This window comes from Scyliorhinus torazame, chromosome 11, assembly GCF_047496885.1.
Source record: "Scyliorhinus torazame isolate Kashiwa2021f chromosome 11, sScyTor2.1, whole genome shotgun sequence".
NCBI lineage: Eukaryota > Metazoa > Chordata > Chondrichthyes > Carcharhiniformes > Scyliorhinidae > Scyliorhinus > Scyliorhinus torazame.
Window position 1 is genome coordinate 229,695,259 of NC_092717.1, and position 7,052 is coordinate 229,702,310.

Consider the following 7,052-nt stretch of genomic DNA (forward strand, 5'->3'; position numbering starts at 1 on the left):
GGATGGCAGGTGACTCTCGTTGATTGTATGGAAATGGGGCTTAAGTGGTGATAATTGGTTTCTCGCCACGCTGTGGTGGGATTCCGAATTCTGTTTTTGGTTTTGGCCTCTCCCGCTATTTTCGCCTGTTTTTGGCGGTTCCTGGGTTGGATTCTTCGGAAACTGGCGGGGTGGGCAACTCTGGCACGAAGGAGTGGCGTGAACCACTCCGGCGTTGGGCCGCCCCCGAAGGTGCAGAATTCTCCGCACCTTCAGGGGCTAGGCCACCGCTGGAGTGGTTTGCGCCGCGCTGGCTGGCGCGGAAGGGGCTTGGCACCACGCCAACCGGCGCCGAAGGGCCTCCGCCGGCTGGCGGGAGTTGGCACATGCGCGGGAGCGCCAGCATGTTCTGGCGTCATCCCAGCACATGCGCGTGGGGGGTTCATCTCCGCGCCGGCCATCGCGGACCATTACACCGGCCGGCACGGAGGAATGAGTGCCCCCACGGCACAGGCCCACCCGCGGATCGGTGGGCTTCAATCGCGGGCCAGGCCACCATGGGGGCACCCCCTGGGGCCTGATCCTCTCGCGCCCCCCCGAGGACCCCGGAGGCCGCCCGCGGAGCCAGGTCCTGCCGGTAAGTACCTGTCGTAACATACGCCGGCGGGACCCGCCAAAAACGGGCGGCCACTCGGCCCATCGCGGGCCGGAGAATCGCCGGGGGGGGGCCGCTGCCAACGGCCCCCGACCAGCGTGGCGCGATTCCCGCCCCCGCCAGAACCCCGGCGCCGGAGAATACGGCAGCCATCGGGGGCGGGATTCACGCCACCCCCCAGCGATTCTCCGACCTTGCAGAGGGTTTTTGGCCTGTGTTTAGCCTCTCCCGCTATTCACCGGCCTCGTTACGCTTGAGCGCGAGTGTAACAAGGCCGGAGGATCGCGCCCAATGTCTCAGATATGGAGATTCCCACCCCATGGTTTCAATCTTTCACAAAATAATATTGAAAATATCTCGGACAGTGGATATGTCAACTTATGCAAACTGCTGACTTCTTTCTTATTCTTTATTCTTTCATAAAGATTTAGTTAAAGGACATTCTGAATTTAGAACCCTACAGTAAAAGACAAAGCAATTTAGTTAAGTTGCAATATTCACTAGGAATGAACATGTTCCTAAGATACTGAGTTCAGCAGAAGGCAGGAACTAGAGGCCGTTCGTTCTGGTCTGGAAGGTGTGATTGAGAATCATTACAGAGGAATACAATCAGTTGAGTTCTCTGTAATAAATGAATGAAAGTGAGGAGTTTGAGATCCGCAACCTTCCATTCCAAGCTTTACTACTGCTTTTTAGAAGTTCAATAATGAACTTGACGCCTGACTCAGCAGATTCCTGGCCTCCAGCTGTCCTCCGATTGCTGGTACCCTTAGGTGCCCCTGCCTCAGCCTGCTGTGGATCAGACAGTGCAATGTGCTCATGAGTTTGTGATCCCAAGCCTTCTCTAGAACTAGGTCCCACTGGCTGCGGACATTGGAGCCTGGTTATCAGGTTTTGATGGGCCTACGAGGCGAGCAAAGGGGGGGGGGGGGGGGGTTCGATGTTAGTAATGGAAAGGGTAGGGTCAGGCTCATGGGGCAGGGCCCGGTGGTATGATGATGGTGGATAAGAAAGGGGGGGTGCAAAAGGGTACGGTTCCAGATGGAGAAGGTGGTTGCAGATCGGGTGGTAGATATGTGATTGTGACAGGGGCGCTGGAGGGGAGGCTAGTGGCTCTGGTCAGTGTATATGGTCCCAATTGGGACGATGTGGGATTCGCGAAGAAGGTGTGTGGGGCCATCCCCGACTTGGACACAAGGGAAATTGTCCAGGTGTGGGACAGGGCAGGAAAGTTGGTGGTAGCTCCAGATCAGATTAACAATGTCTTTGAGGAATTCTATGAGAGGTTGTACAGGTCAGAGCCACCTGGGGGAGGCTGGGAGATGCAGGAATTTCTAGATGGGCTGGAGTACCCGAGGCTAGGGGAGGGGGACAGGGCTACATTAGAGGGGGCGATAATGGAGCAGGAGATAAAAGATGTGATTGGGAGGATGCAGTCGGGGAAGGTGGTAGGGGAGGGTGGAAGATAGATGGGTTTCCGGTGGAATATTATAAAAAATTCAAAAATAAGCTGGTACCGTTGATGCTGGGGATGTTTGAGGAGGCGATAGGGAAGGGGATGTTACTGCAAACTTTGGGGCAGGCATCGATTTCCCTGTTACTTAAAAAAGATAAGGATCCGACGGAGTGTGGGTCATATAGGCCCACATCACTTTTAAACATGGACGCAAAGATATTGGCGAATGTATTGGCGGGTAGGCTAGAGGAGTGCCTCCCGAAGGTGATAGGTGAAGATCAGACAGGGTTTGTGAGAGGGAGGCAGCTCTTTTCGAACATTAGGAGGGTATTGAACGTGGTTATGGTACCGGCGGAGGGGAAGGAAACAGAGGTGGTTGTGGCATTAGACGCTGAGAAAGCGTTTGACTGGGTAGAATGGGGGTACTTGATGGCGTTCTAGAGCTGTATGGAATTGGACCCAGATTTGTGGACTGGGTAAAGCTATTATATAAGGAGCCGAGGGCCATTGTCCGCACAAACATCAGCTCAGAATACTTTCCTCTCCACCGTGGGACTAGGCAGGAAGTCCTATGTCCCCCCTGCTGTTTGCACTCGCGATTGAGCCGTTGGCCATCGCATTAAGAAGTTTGGTGGTATGGAAAGGGATAGTGTGGGGGGTGATAGATAGAGCATAGGGTGTTCTTATATACCGATGACTTGTTATTATAAGTATCGGAACCAAGTGTGTCAAGAGGGGGAATACTGGAGCTGCTTCGAGTGTTTGGGTCTTTCTCGGGGTACAAACTAAATCTCGACAAGAGTGAGTATTTTGTGGTGTCTCGGCCGGGGTTGGGGGCAGGGCTGGGGGGGGGCTGCCATTCCGTAAGGCGGGGACTCACTTTAGATACCTGGGGGTGCAAGTTGCCCGGGAGTGGGGAGGGCTCCGTAGATACAACATTTTAGTTTGGTGGGGAGAGTGAAAGCTGATCTGGCAAGGTGGGATGGTCTCCCTCTGTCATTGGTGGGTCGGGTACAGGCGGTTAAAATGAATGTGCTGCCGCGATTTCTGTTTATTTTTCAATGCCTGCCGATTTTCCTGCCAAAGGCATTTTTTAGAGAGTTTAAAGGGATGATTACCTCGTTCATATGGGGAAGGAAGGTGGCCAGAATTAAAAAGGTGCTACTACAGAGAGGAAAGCAGGCAGGGGGTTTAGGTCTTCCGAACCTGATTTATTATTACTGGGCGGCGAATGTGGAGAAGGTACGGAGCTGGGTCAGAGAGGTTGACTCCCAATGGGTCAAGAATGGAGGAGAGTTTGTGTAGGGGGTCGGGATTGAAGGTGCTAGCGACAGCGCCGCTCCCGATGGCCCCTGGGAGATACTCAGTGAGCCCGGTAGTAATAGCTTCGTTGAGAATTTGGAGGCAGTTTCGACAGCACTTTGGGTTGGGGGCAGAGTCAAGGGAAATGCCGATTCGGGGGAACCAGAGTCAAGGGAAATGCCGATTCGGGGAAACCATAGATTTGAGCCAGGGAAGTGGGATAGAAATTTTCGGAGATGGGAAGAGAAAGGAATTAGGTCACTAAAAGATTTATTTCTTGGGGGTCGTTTACGGGATTGAAGGAGCTGGGAGCGAAGTACGGGCTGGAGCAGGGGGTAATATTTAGATACATGCAGGTTCGAGACGTTGCCAGAAAGGAGATACAGAGCTTCCCAGTAGAGCCAGCTTCCACATTGCTGGAGGAGGCGCTGACCACAGGGGAACTGGAGAAGGGGGTAGTATCGGTGGTTTATGGGGCTATTTTGAAGGAGGAGAAGGTGCCCCTAGAAGGGATCAAGGCAAAGTGGGAGGAAGAGTTGGGAGAGGGTATGGAGGAGGGGCTCTGGTGTGAGGTGCTCCAGAGGGTGAATGCCTCCACCTCTTTTGTGCGAGGTTGGGGCGGATACAGCTGAAGGTGGTGTCTCAAGCGCACCTTACAAGGGCGAGGATGAACCGGCTCTTTGAGGGGGTAGAAGATGTGTGTGAATGTTGCGGGGGGGGGGGGCAAACCACGTTCATATGTTTTGGTCCTGTCCAAAGCTGGAGGATTACTGGAAGGAGGTTTTTTCGGGTAATCTCTAAAGTGGTGCGTGTGAAACTTGACCCAGGCCCTCGGGAGGCCATATTCGGGGTGTCGGACCAGCCGGGGTTGGAAACAGGCGCGGAGGCAGATGTTGTAGCCTTCGCCTCATTGATCACCCAAAGGCGGATCCTGTTAGGGTGGAGATCAACCTCTGGAATTCTTAACGCTTGAAAAGGTCAAATTTGAATGGAGGGGTTTGACAATTCATGGGCGTTATTCATTCTGCACTTTCGAGAATTGGATCACATCGAACATTATGGGGGTTGGGGGCTGGGAGGGTTGGGGGGAAGGGAACTGTGTGTGTTAATGGTGACTATGGGTGATCCCTGATTCCTTTTTATCATTTGTTTAAGTGAACATGCAGGCCAATGTCTGGGGTTTGGTGGGAGGATGGGATCGTGGTTACTGATATGGGGATTGACCTTACATTCGTCACTGATTATTGTTTATTGTTGGGTGTAAATTTGGGAGAAAATGTGAGAAAGGAGGGGAATACTGAGGTGTGTGTCTCTACGCTGGTGGAGGGTGTGGTTGAGCACTGTGAAGGGTCAACAATGTTGGGTCTGCAGTAACATAGTGGTGCTATCATTGGACTAGTTTACAGAGACCCAGAGTAATGCTCTGGCCACCTGGATTCCAATCCCACCACAGCAGATGTTGAAATTTGAATTCAATAATAATTTGGAATTAAAAGCCTAATGAAACCATTGTCGATTGTCATAAAAAACAATCGGGTTCACTAATGTCCTTTCGGGCTGTTAACCTGCCGTCCTTACCTGGTCTGCCCTACATGTGACTCCAGACCCACAGCAATATGGTTGACTCTTAAATGTCCTCTGAAATGGCCTGACAAGCCACTAAGAGCAATTAGGAATGGGCAATAAATGCTGGCCCAGCCGGCGATGTCCACATCCCAGGAACAAATAAGAAAAAAAGGTAGGGGAAATCAGGAAGGGATATCTGCTTCACCTGGAGCTCACTCCAGCTGCCCTTCCAAGAAGGCAGCCAAAGGCCCCCCACAGGGAGGGAGAGGATCAGCTGGTGCACAGCCCTGGGCCATCCAGCCAGGTGATTCAGGGGCTGTCCCACCCATCCAAATCCCCTCATCCTGTGACTACTTCAGCTCCTGGCCAAGGAGGGTATCACTGCCACACAGTAGGGCCCCAACAGCAGGCCGGGGAACCCCAAAGTCTTGGTCTGCCAGAGGACCCCTGCCAAGGACATCACAGACAATAGGGCACAGCAGGCTGCTTCCACCTTCGCTGTGGGCGTTGGGGATGCACCAAGAGGTAACAGCAGGATAAAGAAGGTTTAGAAGTTGTTACCCAACAAGGACATTGGTACATAATGTTCACTATTGGAAATAAACTCCCACTAATCCACTAATGAAAATTAAATGAAATGAAATTCGCTTATTGTCACAAGTAGGCTTCAAATGAAGTTACTGTGAAATGCCCCTAGTCCTCACATTCCGGCGCCTGTTCGGGGAGGCTAGTACGGGAATTTCACCCTTTCTATGTCCACTTGTTAGAATGAGCTATGTTCCTGTCAGTCTGAAGTGAAAACTTGATTCCTGCACAAGGTAAAGGCAGGGTTCTCAGTCCAGGGCCTTCTCCCTGTGCTTTGTTCAACCTTCCCAGCAAATAAGACCATAAGACATAGGAGCAGAATTAGGCTACTTGGCCGATTGAGTCTGCTCCGCCATTCAATCATGGCTGATATCTTCTCATCCCCATTCTCATCCCCAAATTGATGGCATTCCTTTACAGTGACTGAAAACATCAGTTGTGTCTGGATCCCGATAGGAATTATAACGTTTGCGAGAATATACCGGGATGGCATCAGACAATCATTCTCCCTGTGTGCTCTCTGCACCTTTGAGTTACAGCTGACCCCCTCACCCCATCAGCTTCTGCCTCTGCTTCCAGTGACATTATTCCTCAAGGATTCAGCTCACGAAGCGTGGCGCAAGATCAGGAGGGGTTAAACTTTCCCCACTGCAGCGCCATGATGTGACCCCAGTCATTGAGAGCAAGCGAGCTGCCATCAGCGAGACAGGAATCAGACTTTCACAGAAGCTCTGTGAGGGTCTATGCCCTGTCCCCACTGCAAGTTATCAACCTTCTGCAATGTCGGGACTATGGGCAACCACTCCCTCCCCGTGACAGGGGCCTTCTCACAGAGGGTGTGTGTTGCCATTAGTCAGAAGGGAGAGCAATGTCCACAGAAGCCGTGTCAAGATAATGGGATGTCCTCACCAACCTCCATCAATCTAACAGCAATGAGCACATCTTCAGTTCATCTGCCTCATCTAGACATTGCAATGGCTTCATGATTGATATCCCCACGCTCGAGGACTTCCTCAGAGTCATCGTCTTTGACGTACTCCTCATCGGAGGAGATGTGCCGTTCCTCCATCTCCTCCTCAGGTAGTTCCTCCCCCTTTTGCAGCAGCAGGCACTGGCGATGGATGACACCCTCTGTAGATTGTCTTGCAGAGCTCCACTGTCATAAAACTGGGTCTACAAAGGTCTTCTGCACTGTCTCGGCTCTAAGACTTAGACGCTTGTTTGCTGTAAACTTGGCCTTCAGGCTTGGTGGCTGGAACCTGGCCTGTCTGCTTTCTGAGACTGCTAGATCTTAACTGTCTCCTCCTCCTGGCTTCTCAGGGTCTGGGCAATTATACCTTTGTTTTTCTTTGATTTTGTCTTCTGTGTATTCAGCTGGCTGCCACTACTTTACCCTTAATGCCATGCATCTTTATCTTATGCAGCAATCCTTTGTGTGGCACCTTGTCAAAAACTTTCTGGAAATCCAGATATACCACATCCATTGGCTCCCCGTTATCTACCGCACTG